The sequence below is a fragment of the Myotis yumanensis genome, unplaced genomic scaffold (genome assembly GCF_028538775.1).
Source record: "Myotis yumanensis isolate MYYU_CA2020_CCGP unplaced genomic scaffold, mMyoYum1.0.hap1 SCAF_9, whole genome shotgun sequence".
NCBI lineage: Eukaryota > Metazoa > Chordata > Mammalia > Chiroptera > Vespertilionidae > Myotis > Myotis yumanensis.
The window spans coordinates 73,760,985-73,773,876 of NW_027223760.1; the positions used below are offsets into that span (position 1 = coordinate 73,760,985).

General features: G+C 38.7%; 1 protein-coding gene and 1 pseudogene across 38 annotated transcripts in view; one reads left to right on the forward strand and one right to left on the reverse strand.

Annotated features, from left to right (window-relative positions):
- The window catches only part of NRCAM (neuronal cell adhesion molecule), a 259,428-nt gene that overhangs the window by 164,051 nt on the left and 82,485 nt on the right, over positions 1-12,892 (reverse strand). The gene's annotated exons all lie outside the window — the stretch shown is intronic.
- On the forward strand, positions 10,994-12,492 carry LOC139017019 (histone deacetylase 1 pseudogene; annotated as a pseudogene).

Here is a 12,892-nt window from a genome sequence, read left to right on the forward strand (position 1 = left end):
AAAGTTTACTTATTTATGCAAATTAAAAATATTTTGGCTCATCAGAAGAGAAGAAAGCAACGAGGCTCAGAATATAATCCAAAGATTGAGCATAATGGTAGCAATTTTTATTAATGATCAACTCTTGTTTCTCCTTGGGAAAATATCTGTTCCTCCTCCCCGGCCTGCATGGCTTGTGGTGGAGCCTTGACTTATGATCCAGGAGGTCAGGGCACATGCCTGGGTTGTAGGCTCCATCCCCAGTAGGGGGCGTGCCGGAGGCAACCAATCAATAATTCTCATCATTGATGTTTCTAGCTCTTTCTCCCTCTCCCTTCCTCTCTGAGATAACAAATAAAAATTAAAAAAAGAAAAAGAAAGTATCTGTTCCTCCCTTAGACATTATGATTTCAGTAAAAAGGATGGCCCCAAAAGTAGGAGTCATCCTGAATTGTTTCTCTTTTGCCACACCCATTCCTCTACAGTAGCCACAAATAACTATAAAATGCAAGCTTAAAAAAACCCCATCATTCACCTATGCAGCTAATCTATCAGCAAATCCCACTGATTTTATTTCCGAACTATATTCCAAATACACCCATTTCTTACCAAATCTGCTGTTACCACCTTAGTCTCAGCCACTATCTTTAGTTACTGGCACTGAAGATTGTAATAGCCTCTACTTTTGCCTCCTACTGTCTAGTTTTTTGTTTTTTTTTTTTGTTTTTTTTTTAAATATATATTTTATTGATTTTTTACAGAGAAGAAGGGAGAGGGATAGAGAGTTAGAAACATCGATGAGAGAGATCGATCAGCTGCCTCCTGCACGCCCCCCACTGGGGATGTGCCCACAACCAGGGTACATGCCCTTGACCGGAATCGAACCCGGGACCCTTGAGTCCGCAGGCCGACGCTCTATCCACTGAGCCAAACCGGTTCGGCGGTCTAGTTTATTCTCCACAGAGCACCCAAGTGATCTCTTTAAAATACAAACTACATCATGTCACACCCACTCTGGAAATCCTTCACTGGTTTTCCATTTTCTTTTGTATGCTTTTATTATCTATCCCTTGCTACCAGAACATAAATTTATTGAAAACAAGCACTTCTTGTCTTATTTTCTGCTATATCCTCAATTCATAGAACACATGGTAGGTGTGCAATAATTGTTTATTGAAAAAAATAAATGAATTTAATAAATGATTTATTTACCATGTGCAAAGCACTTCAGGTGAATTTTTGCTTTTAATCTCTAACAAGACATGAGATAGGGACTACTATGATCTCCAGGTTACAGAGGAACATTGGGTTTATAAACTAGTAAATGACAGAGTTGGAAAACCACTCCACTTAACTCTGTTTTCAATATCTCTGTGAGACACACAGAGCTATTCCTAGGTATCTCATCTTTCCAATGTGTGCTATTAGATTGGTCATTTAGTATCTTAAGTTTTCCCAGGAGGAAAAAGTATAATGTACACATCCTTCCCTAAGTTTTATACAAATCAGAGAGTCCTTGAAAATAAAATAGAGAATCAGGAGCCACAAGTTACTTTAGACAGCTTTCAAAGTCTAGTTTCCAATTCCATTAAACATTGCTGAATAAAATATCCAACAATGCATAAAAACATATAGATATAAAATAGATTCTTCAAGGAATATATAAATAGCTCAACATTAGAAAATATATTAAAGCAACATTTTGATATAAATATTAAAGGAGAAAAACTATATGCTCATCTCATTAGCTACAGAAAAATATTCAATCAAATTCAACACTCATTTATATAACTGGAAATATAAGAAATTTCTTTAGCCTGATAAGAGAAATTTATCAAAAACCTACAGGAAACATCACAGCTTATAGTGACATACTAGTAGTACTGCCTTTAAAAATAAAAAAGAGGATAAGGATGGTCATTATTACTACTTCTCCTCCACAGTGTACTAGAAATTCTTGTCAGAATAGTCAGGTAAGAAAAAGGAATGAAAGATAGAAATAATGGAAATAAAGACACAAAACCAGTAATATTTTACAGACAGTATGATTTCCTGCAAAGCAGACTCTTGAGAACCTATATACATGTGACAGAATTCATAAAGATTTCAGCAATTTTGTTGGCTAAAAGACCAACACTGAAAAAAGCATTTTTATTTCTCAATGCCAGCAACAAACAGTTTTTAAATGTAAATTAGGAGTATAACACTATAAAAGATACCTAGGAATAAATATAATGGAAGATATGTAAAACCATTGCATAGAAAGTATAAAACAACCTTTAAGAATTTTTAAAGAACTCTATTCATTAATAGGAAGCTTTATTATCTTAAATAAATCAATTATTTCCAAATTAATCAATAAATTCAGTACAATTCCAAAATCCCATGTAACGCTTTATGAAACTTGGCAAGCTGATTCTAAAATGCATAATGAAGAACCAAAAGGACAATGCATTTCTAAATGTGCAAATATGATGTAAAAGTCAAGAGAAGATCCAAAAGAACAGATACAAATTTGATAATGGTTATTACCTCTCGGGAGGAAGGAGTGTTAAGTTTAAAGAGGATGAGGGAAACAGAGATATTTCTAGGTATCTCATCTATGTGACTAAGGATTATATTTTTTTAAATAATAAGAACACATTTACTTATCCCCTGAGTAAACTATATACATAAAAGGCTAATATGCAAAGTGCCCCCTTGAGAGTTCGACCAGGAGAGCAGTAGTTTGATCGCTCGCTATGATATGCGCTGACCACCAGGGGGTGGTGTGGAACAAAGGAAGGCCCCAGTCTGCAGCAGGCAGCTGGGGAAGGAAGGCCCTGGCTGGCAGCTGGAAGGCCCTGATTGGCCCTGATTGCTGGCCAGGCCTAGGGACCCTACCCGTGCACAAATTTCATGCACCGGGCCTCTTGTATCTTTATATATAAAAGCCTAAGTGACTGAACAACCAGTCGACCAATTGCTATGATGCGCACTGATCACCAGGGCACCAGGGAGCAGACGCTCAATGCAGGAGCTGCCCCGTGGTGGTCAGTGCATTCCTACAGCCAACCTCCTCTGGTTGGCCAACCTACCATGGCCCCTCTCCCCAGCCGGCCAGCCCTCCCTATCGTCCCCCATGCAGGGAGGGGGGTCCTGGCCAACCTCCCACAGTCCTATCCCTGGCCAGCCGACCAACCTCCTGCAGTCCCTCCCCCCCCACCAGCCAACCTCCCTCGGTCCCTCCCCTAAGCTGGCCACCCCCTCCCCCCCATTGGCCCCAATTGCTGGCCAGGCTGAGGGACTCCACCTGTGCACAAATTCGTGCACCAGGCCTCTAGTGTGTGTGTGTGTGTGTGTATATATATATATATATATATATATATATATATATTATATATAATTAGCCATACTACAGGAGTGGAGGGGCTCATTCTTCTCTCTCTTGCTGTCAGTAAATGCACCTCCTCTATTGATTAAAGCAGATACAAGTATTCTGAGATTTTGAACAAAAATTCAAATTTCTCTAGGCCCCCTCCACCCCCCCGGCCCCTGCTAATGTGGCCTATTTGGGAAGGGAAAGAATGAGGCTAAAACATTATTCCTTTTGCTATCAAAAATGAGGCTAAAACATTATTCCTTTTGCTATCAAGGTCCTCCTAACCCATGAAAAGAATAGGTATGCCAGGGAATGGTGGGAAGCCATAAAGAACTGGCTTGTCTTGACAGATTGTATGTAAAATCTCAGGAAAAAATATAAATTAAATCTTTATAAGCTCATGATGAACGTCATAAATACTCCTTTTCCTGCCAAATATTCTTTGGCTACTCTTTCTTTTTAAGGACTTAAAAGCTTCCCACCACCTTTCCCAGATTCCTCCATAAAATAAATTTTAATTGATTTTAGAGGGTGGCGGGGAGAGAGAGAAACATCGATGTGGGAGAGAAACATTAACTGGTTGCCTCTCTCATGCATCAAACACGCAACCTGGGTATATGCCTTGACCAGGAATCGAAAAGGTGAACTGAGCCACACTGGCCAGGGTCATGAAATACAGTTTTAAAGGGGGAGGAGGAAGATGTTGGCTTTGGTTTGTTAAGTTTCGTATGGAAGGTTTGCCAGTGTCAGGTGATGTTGCGTTCCCACTCACATACAGATTCCCAGGACCCATGATGCACCAGCCCCTCCTGAAAGCTTGCATCTCTTGAGCCTGAGCCAGGCTTTCATGTCCAATGACTGTATAACCGCCAGATCTTTGCTTGCTTCAGCTTCAGCAAACTCCCTGAGCATTGTAAATCACTGCCTCTTGTCAAGGGGAGCTTGTTTGCCCTATTAGCAAAACCAACTAAGTGTCGCCCCTGGGCCCATCAATGTGCCAGATGCCTTGGTTGGGAATTACTGCCTGAGGACAAAGTCTGAAGGCACTGCCAGGATGAGGACATCATAACCCCTAGGAGCTGGAGGATTATAATGGAGAAAATGACTGCACAAAACTGTTTAAAAATCATTCCAGGAGCTGTCATGTTTTCCATATTTGCATGGATATGTTTATAAGCTCAGGACTTGGCTGAGAGCTACCAAAATTTTATTTATCTTTTGTCATATTTCATCTCATTCATTATACCTGACAAGTAGGTCACGGGGTATGTTAGAGGTTTTGAAAGATGCTAAGATGGCTACTCTTTCCCAATATTCACCACTGCCCATCCCTTCCAATTAGCTCATCCATCCATCTTTCTATCTATCAGTCCATCTCCATCTATTCATCCATCTATTCAATAAATGTTTTTCTAGGTCCTGTGGGTTATAGAAATGAGGCAAATGTAAGTCTTGCCTTTCATGGAACTTATGGGCTGAGTAGGAATAGGATGTTCATAAACAGTGTCAGGCATCTATAAGCATAACAATATAAATAACTACACTAAAAATCAAGGAAAAGTCAAGAATGCCATAAGAAAAATACAAAATGCTATGAGGGTAGGTGTTTAGATAAGGGATGGCTTTTGACATGGAATTTGAAGAAAGATAATTTTGCCAATGGTGACTGGCAATGAGCTATTGCAAGACAGTCATTACTGAGGGTAAAGTGAGAGCAAAGACACAAAAGTGGAAAAAAACGGTGCATGTGAAGAAGAGAGACAATTCTATTTTGCTGGGTCACAGGAAATGGAAGAGAAACTTGGAAAATTAGATAGACATCGTATTTTCAAAGACCCTCAATGACAAATGAAGGTGTTTGAGCTAAAGGCAATGGGGACTCGTTAAAAGTTTATATTTTATCTTTTACTTTAGAAAAATTGAAGTATATAATTCTATACGGAAAATGCACAGATCTTCACTGTCCAGTTCAATGAGTTGTGACAAAAGTCTAGACCCGTGTAACACGTAACCCAATCACCCTAGAAAATTCCCTCTTGTCTCATTCAAGTTTATTCCCTTCCTATCCTCCCAGTGGCAACCAATGTTTTGAATTTTATTTCCATTGATTAGCTTTGCCTTGTCTTGGATTTCATGAAAATACAGTCATTCAATAGGTACTCTTTTGTGTGTGCCTTCTTTCACTCAACATAATGTTTCTGAGATTCATCCATGTCTCAAAACCTTTTTAAACAGGAAAAATAATATGATCATAACTATACTTTGGATAATTAATCTTGCCCTAATGTATAGAATTTTCTGAATATAGGGAAATAATTTTAGGAGCATATTTGAGGTAAGTGGAATCTATAGAAATGTATGAAGAAATTGAATTAAAATGATATTGGGGTAGGTGGAGGGCTACAGACTTTCCACTAATTAGAGAAGGAAAAGTGGGGAAGGAAAAAAAGCCAAATATCACTATAAACAAATCCTCCCTGGGTAAAATCACTGCAAGGCCCAAATTTAATCAGCTGATATTTCCAATAGGATTAATTAACAGCTAGTTGATTGGTCCACAGAAAGGGGTCCAAGTAAGTAATTGGGAAGAAAGGGCAGCTGCATGGAAAGGTAGAAAAGAAAACAAAATATAAATTTCAAAGATTAAAATATTTGTAAATCTCACATGGAAATGCAAGGGATCTAGAATAGCCAAAACAATTGTTGAAAGGCAGGACAAAGGTGAATAACTCATATAGCTGATTTCAAAACGTATGACCAAGTTGGAATAATTAAAACAGTGATACTAGCATGAAGATAGACATATAGATTGATGAAACAGAACTGAGAGTCCAGAAACAAACCCTTACATTTATGATCAATTGACTTTTGACAAGGGTACCGGAACAATTCAGTGGGGGAAAGAATAGCCTTTTTAACAAATGGTGCTGGGGTAAGTGAACACATGCCTTGCAAAAGAATGAAGTTGGACTCCTACTTCAAGCCATATACAAAAATTAATTCAAAATGGATAACACACCTAAGAGCTAAAACTATAAGACTATTAGGACAAAATATAGATTAGAAAATACCTTCTTAGATATGATCCCAAAAATACAAGTGACAAAAGTAAAACAACTGGAGTTCATCAATAGTAAAAATGTTTGTGTTTCAAAGGACAAAATCAAAAAGTGAAAGACTCACAGAATAGGAAAAAATATTTGTAAGTCATATATCTGACAAGGGCCTTACATCCAGAATATATAAATAACTGTTACAACTTAACAACAAAAAGACAAATAACCCAATTTTAAGATGAGCAAAAGATCTGACCAGGCACCTCACCAAAGAAAACATACAGATATAAAGTAGACATAAAAAATGTTCAACATTATTTGTTGCTGGAGAATTGCAGATTATAACTATAATAAGATGCTATATACACTTATTAGCATAACTGAAATCCAAAACGTTGATAGTACCAAATGCTAGTGAAGATGCAGAGCAACAAAGACTCTCATTCGTTGCTAATGAGAATGCAAAATGACAGTTTGGCAGGTTTTTACAAAGCTAAACACAGTCTTACCATGTGATTCAGCAATCATGCTGCTAGGTATTATGCAATTGAGCTGAAAACTTATGCCAACATAAAAACCTGCATACAGATGTTTATAGCAGATGTATTCATAATCATCAAGAACTGGAAGCAATCAAGGTATCCTTCAATATCACTAGATAAGCAAATCCTATACAATAGAATAGCATTTAGTGATAAAAAGAAATAAACTATTAAGCTATGAAAAGGGATGAATTTAAAATGCATATTGCTAAGTGAAAGAAGCCAGTGTGAAGAGGCTACCTACATTGCAATTATATGACATTCTCTAAAGGCAAAACTAGAGAGACAAAAAGATCAATAGATGCCAAGGCTTTGAGAAGAAGCAAAAGGGTTGAATAAGTAAAACACAAGAACTTTTTTAGGTTAGTAAAGCTATCTTCTATGATACTGTAATTGTAGTTAGCATACATGACATTATTCATTTGTCAAAACCCACTGAACTTTATTTTATAAAGAGTGAATCTTAACGTATGCAAATTTTAAAAAATCTTTTAGGAAGTCAGGTGAATTCTAGAATGAAATGCAGAGTATGACAAAACAATATAACGGCATTACAAATGTGTACAACCACCTCACTGACGCGGGAGCAGAAAAAGGGTGCTAAGCTAAATTGACTTTGGGAACAAGTGGCGCCTATCAAACGAAAGGCAAAAGAAACTGTACATTAGTACTATACTATTGAGAAAGTTATCTCTGATGTATATATGACTTAGACAATTAAGTAAATGGATAGTTGATAGAAGCTATAGGTGTAAGTTTACAGATAAGCAAGGAGAAGAGACTAGAGTGATCTGTGGTAATGGATTAGAGTGGGAGACATTAGTATGAACTCATGTTTAGCTTAATATAGATACAGATGGTTACATATTCCTCTATGTACAGGAATACGTGTAATAACACAGGTTATTATATGTGCTATATACTTCCTTGCTCTGTCAGGCCTAGAAGCAAGGACACCCTACTAGCAATGAGCACACCTCGTGACCACAGCTTGATTTCTAATGTCATTTTCTAATAAAAGGGGCCAGTACTCCTTGGAAAATGGCTGATGCTAGGACTAGGGAAGGAAATATATAAGATGAGCCTGGAGGAACTAGTGGTGCCAGAAAGGAAGGAAGTGGTTATAAAAAGCCACCATGATAGACCTATCTCAAAGGGACACAGGAACCAAATATAAGAGTTCCCAATAGCCCAAACTGGAATAAGATAAAGTATTATTAGATTATAACCCAAAGTGTGAAATAAATATCACATACCAATATAAATAAATAATTGAACATTTTTTTAAATGAATAGAAAGAGACAAATCTCTTTGCAGAAGGATTCCAATTAATTTATGAAGGTGCTCCACTCTCGAGGAGATGGAGCCTATCTCCCTACTTCTTAACGATGAGCTGCTCATAGTGGCTATTCGACTAGGGAAAGGGTGCGGGAAGAGTGACTTTATAATGGAGAAACCTGGCAAACACTACCACACCAGGTGTTCAAGGCCAACATCAACATATTAAACATGTTGATAGCATGTACCCTTGATATATTATGAAAATCATGCTATAGCACTGTGATCTTCCACCCAAAAAAACCGTAACTCCAGTCTAATCGTGGGAAAAACACCCAAAATATTCCAGAAGAATGGCATTTAATAAAATTTCTGACCAGTACTCCTCAAAACTGTTAAAATCATTAAAAACAAGAAAAGTTTAAGAAACTGTCACAGTAAAGAGGAGCCTAAAGAGATATGACAACTACATGTGGTGTGATATCCGAGATGAGATCCTGGAACAGAAAGGCAACATGAGGTAAAAATCCAAAAAAATCTAAATAAGTATAAAGTTAATAATAGTGCATCAATATTGGCTCATTAATTGTACCTTGAGTACCATACTTATGTGAGATGTTAATAATAGGGAAACTGGTTGTGGTGTTTAAGGGAATTCTCTGCACAATCTGAGCAATTTTTCTGTAAATCTAAAACTGTTTAAATGAATAAAAACTTTTTAAGTGGGCAAAGGATTTGAGTAGACATTTTTCCAAAAACTTTACACAAATGGCAATGAGCACATGAAAAGATGCTCAACATCATTAGTCATTAGGGAAACGCAAATCAAAATCGCAGTGAGATAGCACCTCACATCTGCTTAGGATGGCTGTAATAAAAAAGACGGGCAATAACAAGTGTTGATGAGGAAGTGGACATTAGAATCATCATACATTGCTGGTTGAACTGTAAAATAATGAGGCCACTTTGATACAGAGTTTGGCTGTTCTTCAAAATGTTAAACATAAAATAACCATGTGATCCAGAAATTCCCCTCCTAGGTAAAGACCGAGAGAATTAAAAATACATACCCACATAAAAACCTGCCCACAAATGTTCAGAGGAACATTATTCAAATCATAGCTAAAATGTGAGACCAACCCAAATATCCATCGACCAATGAATGAGTAAACATCGCATGGTGATCCACGCAATGGCATACTATTTAGTCATGTCGTTAACACATGTTACAACATGAATGAGCCTTGAAAACATTATGCTAAGTGAAAGAAGCCAGCCCCTGGCTCACCCAGAGCTAAAAGCAGTAACTATGTACCTCGGTGCTTATGGTGCTGGAGGGGTGGGGAACGTCCGGCCCGCGGGCCATATAAAGCCCATGAAGTCATTTGGTCTGGCCTTGCCAGCATTGGGGGTGAGTTAATTAACTGTTTGACCAAATATAGCAGGCTAATTTTTAAGTTCATAATTTTGTATGGCCCTTGAATGATGTGATAAATATCCAAATGGCCCTTAACAGAAAAGAGGTTCCCCACCCCTGGAATCTGTGAAGAGACCCTACACATACTGCCCTTGTGACTGCCTGAAAACTTACCATCTGACATATATTACTTTATGTAATCCTCATAATCAAGTCAAGAAGCAGGTATTATTAACTACATTTTAAAGATTTAAAGATTATCTGCATTTTAAAGAACTGTGGCAAACGTTAGATTTAGAATTAGGTTGACTCATTCAACGGCCAGCTCTAGACCATTACATTTCCCGGTACCTCAACCTCTCAAATGTTAGATTTCTCAGCACTGTCCTACTTATCTCATAGAGTTGTCTTTAGGATCAAATTGGATAATATAAAAATGCTTTTTAGCTTATGAATTATTAATTTATTCTTCTTTTTTGTACTCAGACAAATACATATTCAGAATGAAAATCAAACAGCTAAATCATACAAATAGCATCTTCTCAGTTATAGAAACGAAAGGCCTGAATTCTGAAGCTGTGGATAAAAGAGTGCTACAAAAATTATAATCGTTTCAAATTTAAATATCTCATTTTCCCAATTCAGAGATGATTTAATTTTCTTTCGTGAAAACATACTTTCTTTGGTTATTTGCGGGGTGTTTTTTAGGGGAGGGGATAAAATTGTTGGATGTTTAAATAATGTACAAAGATTTTAAGCATATACATATCAGATTCAGGATTTTGTCTAATTTCCTGGTTACTAAAAGAATAGACAGAGTTATATTTTAGACAATTTACATAGAAGTTTTATAACCCTGCCTTTAAGTCACTAATGTAAATGTGTTGCAAAATCACATATTCTGAATATCTGCTTATTTTTGAAAGTTATATATGAATACATATGCTTTCTAAACCAAGTTTTGCCAGTGCCACACTCAGATAATCTGAATTTAAATCTTAACTCTACCTCTTCGGTCAAGTTACTTATTAAAGTTACTTATTACTCTCCAAGTTTTAGTTTCCTAAAACTAAATAGCTGGATTTAACTAAACAGTTACAGAGCTGGAATTCAAACCAAGACCTGTCTGACTCAGTTCATTGGATCACACCAAGCTAACCCAAAAAGATCCTTTGTTGTCTTAGCATGAAGCCTGGGAGATCACTAAGTAAACCTTGGTCAAGAGGCTAAAGATTTCACTATTCGAGATCAAAATGCGTTATCTTCCGTAGCATTTTTATACTGGGAACAACTGTATCCAAAGATAAATAAGAAGGAACTGTTGAGACAGACAGGCCGGAGCGACAGCGGGCAAGCAAGATGGCGCAGACTCAGGGCACCCGGAGGAAAGTCTGTTACTACGACGACGATGGGGATGTTGGAAATTACTATTATGGACAAGGCTGCCGAATGAAACCTGACCGAATCCGCATGACTCACAATTTGCTACTTAACTATGGTCTCTACCGAAAAATGGAAATCTATCGTCCTCACAAAGCCAATGCTGAGGTGATGACCAAGTCTCACAGCGATGATTGCATAAAATTCTTGCGATCCATCTACCCAGATAACATGTCTGAATACAGCAAGCAGATGCAGAGATTCAGCGTTGGTGAAGACTGTCCGGTATTTGATGGCCTGTTTGAGTTCTGTCAGTTATCTACTGGTGGCTCTGTGGCAAGTGCTGTGAAACTTAATAAGCTGCAGACCGACATCGCTGTGAATTGGGCTGGGGGCCTGCACCATGCAAAGAAGTCTGAGGCATCTGGCTTCTGTTACATCAACGATATCGTCTTGGCCATCCTGGAACTGCTAAAGTATCGCCAGAGGGTGCTGTATATTGACATTGATAGTCACCATGGCGATGGCGTGGAAGAGGCCCTCTATACCACAGACCGGGTCATGACTGTGTCCTTTCATAAATATGGAGAGTACTTCCCAGGAACTGCAGATCTATGGGATATTGGGGCTGGCAAAGGCAAGTATTATGCTATTAACTACCCGCTTTGAGATGGGATTGATGACGAGTCCTATGAGGCCATTTTCAAGCTGGTCATATCCAAAGTGATGGAGATGTTTCAACCCAGTGCAGTCGTCTTACAGGGTGGCTGACTCCCTGTCTGGGGATCGGTTAGGTTGCTTCAATCTGACCATCAAAGGGCATGCCAAGTGTGTGGAATTTGTGAAGAGCTTTAACCTGCCTATGCTCATGCTGGGAGGAGGTGGCAACACCATTCGTCATGTTGCCCGATGCTGGACATATGAAACAGCTGTCACCGTGGACACAGAGATTCCTAATGAGCTTCCATGCAACGACTACTTTGAATACTTTGGGCCAGATTTCAAACTTCACATCAGGCCTTCCAATATGACTAACCAGAACACAAATGAGTACCTGGAGAAGATCAAACAGCGACTGTTTGAGAACCTGAGAATGCTGCCCCATGCCCCTGGGGTCCAAATGCAGGCGATTCCTGAGGACGCCATTCCAGAGGAGATGGGGATGAGGATGAGGAAGACCCTGACAAGTGCATTTCGATCTGTTCCTCTGACAAACAAACTGCCTGTGAGGAAGAGTTCTCCGACTCTGATGAGGAGGGAGAAGGTGGTCGCAAGAACCTTCCAACTTCAAAAAAGCCAAGAGAGTCAAAACTGAGGATGAAAAAGAGAAAGACCCAGAAGAGAAGAAAGAAGTCACAGAAGAGGAGAAAACCAAGGAGGACAAGCAAGAGGCCAAAGGGGTTAAAGAGGAGGTCAAATTGGCCTGAGCAGTCCTCTCCAGTTCTGGCTTCTTGCAAAGTGCCCCACCTTTCTCCTGTAACCCCTCAGATTTCATATTTCCTATTTCTGTGCATTTATATAAAAATATATTAAATATAAATAGCCCCAGGGGCTAGACAGGAACCAGGGCCATGAGCCCAGGGCACAGGTGCTGGGCACGCTCTTATAATAGCTGCCCTGCCATCCTTCCCCAATTCTTAATTTTGAACCATAGAGGGTGCAGTTCTGGGTGGAAGGGATTCTATTCTCTTAAACAACCATAGAACAAAATTCCGAAATGCCAAATTCCTGCCTACTGGCTTTGGAAAGATGCCCATATTGAACATTCTAGGAATGGCTGGGTCTTCAGGAACCCACTGTTCTTTACAGGCGCCTTAAGGTAACATCAGCTACATTCAGATCGGTTCTATTATACCTTCCCACTGGCCCCAAGTGAGT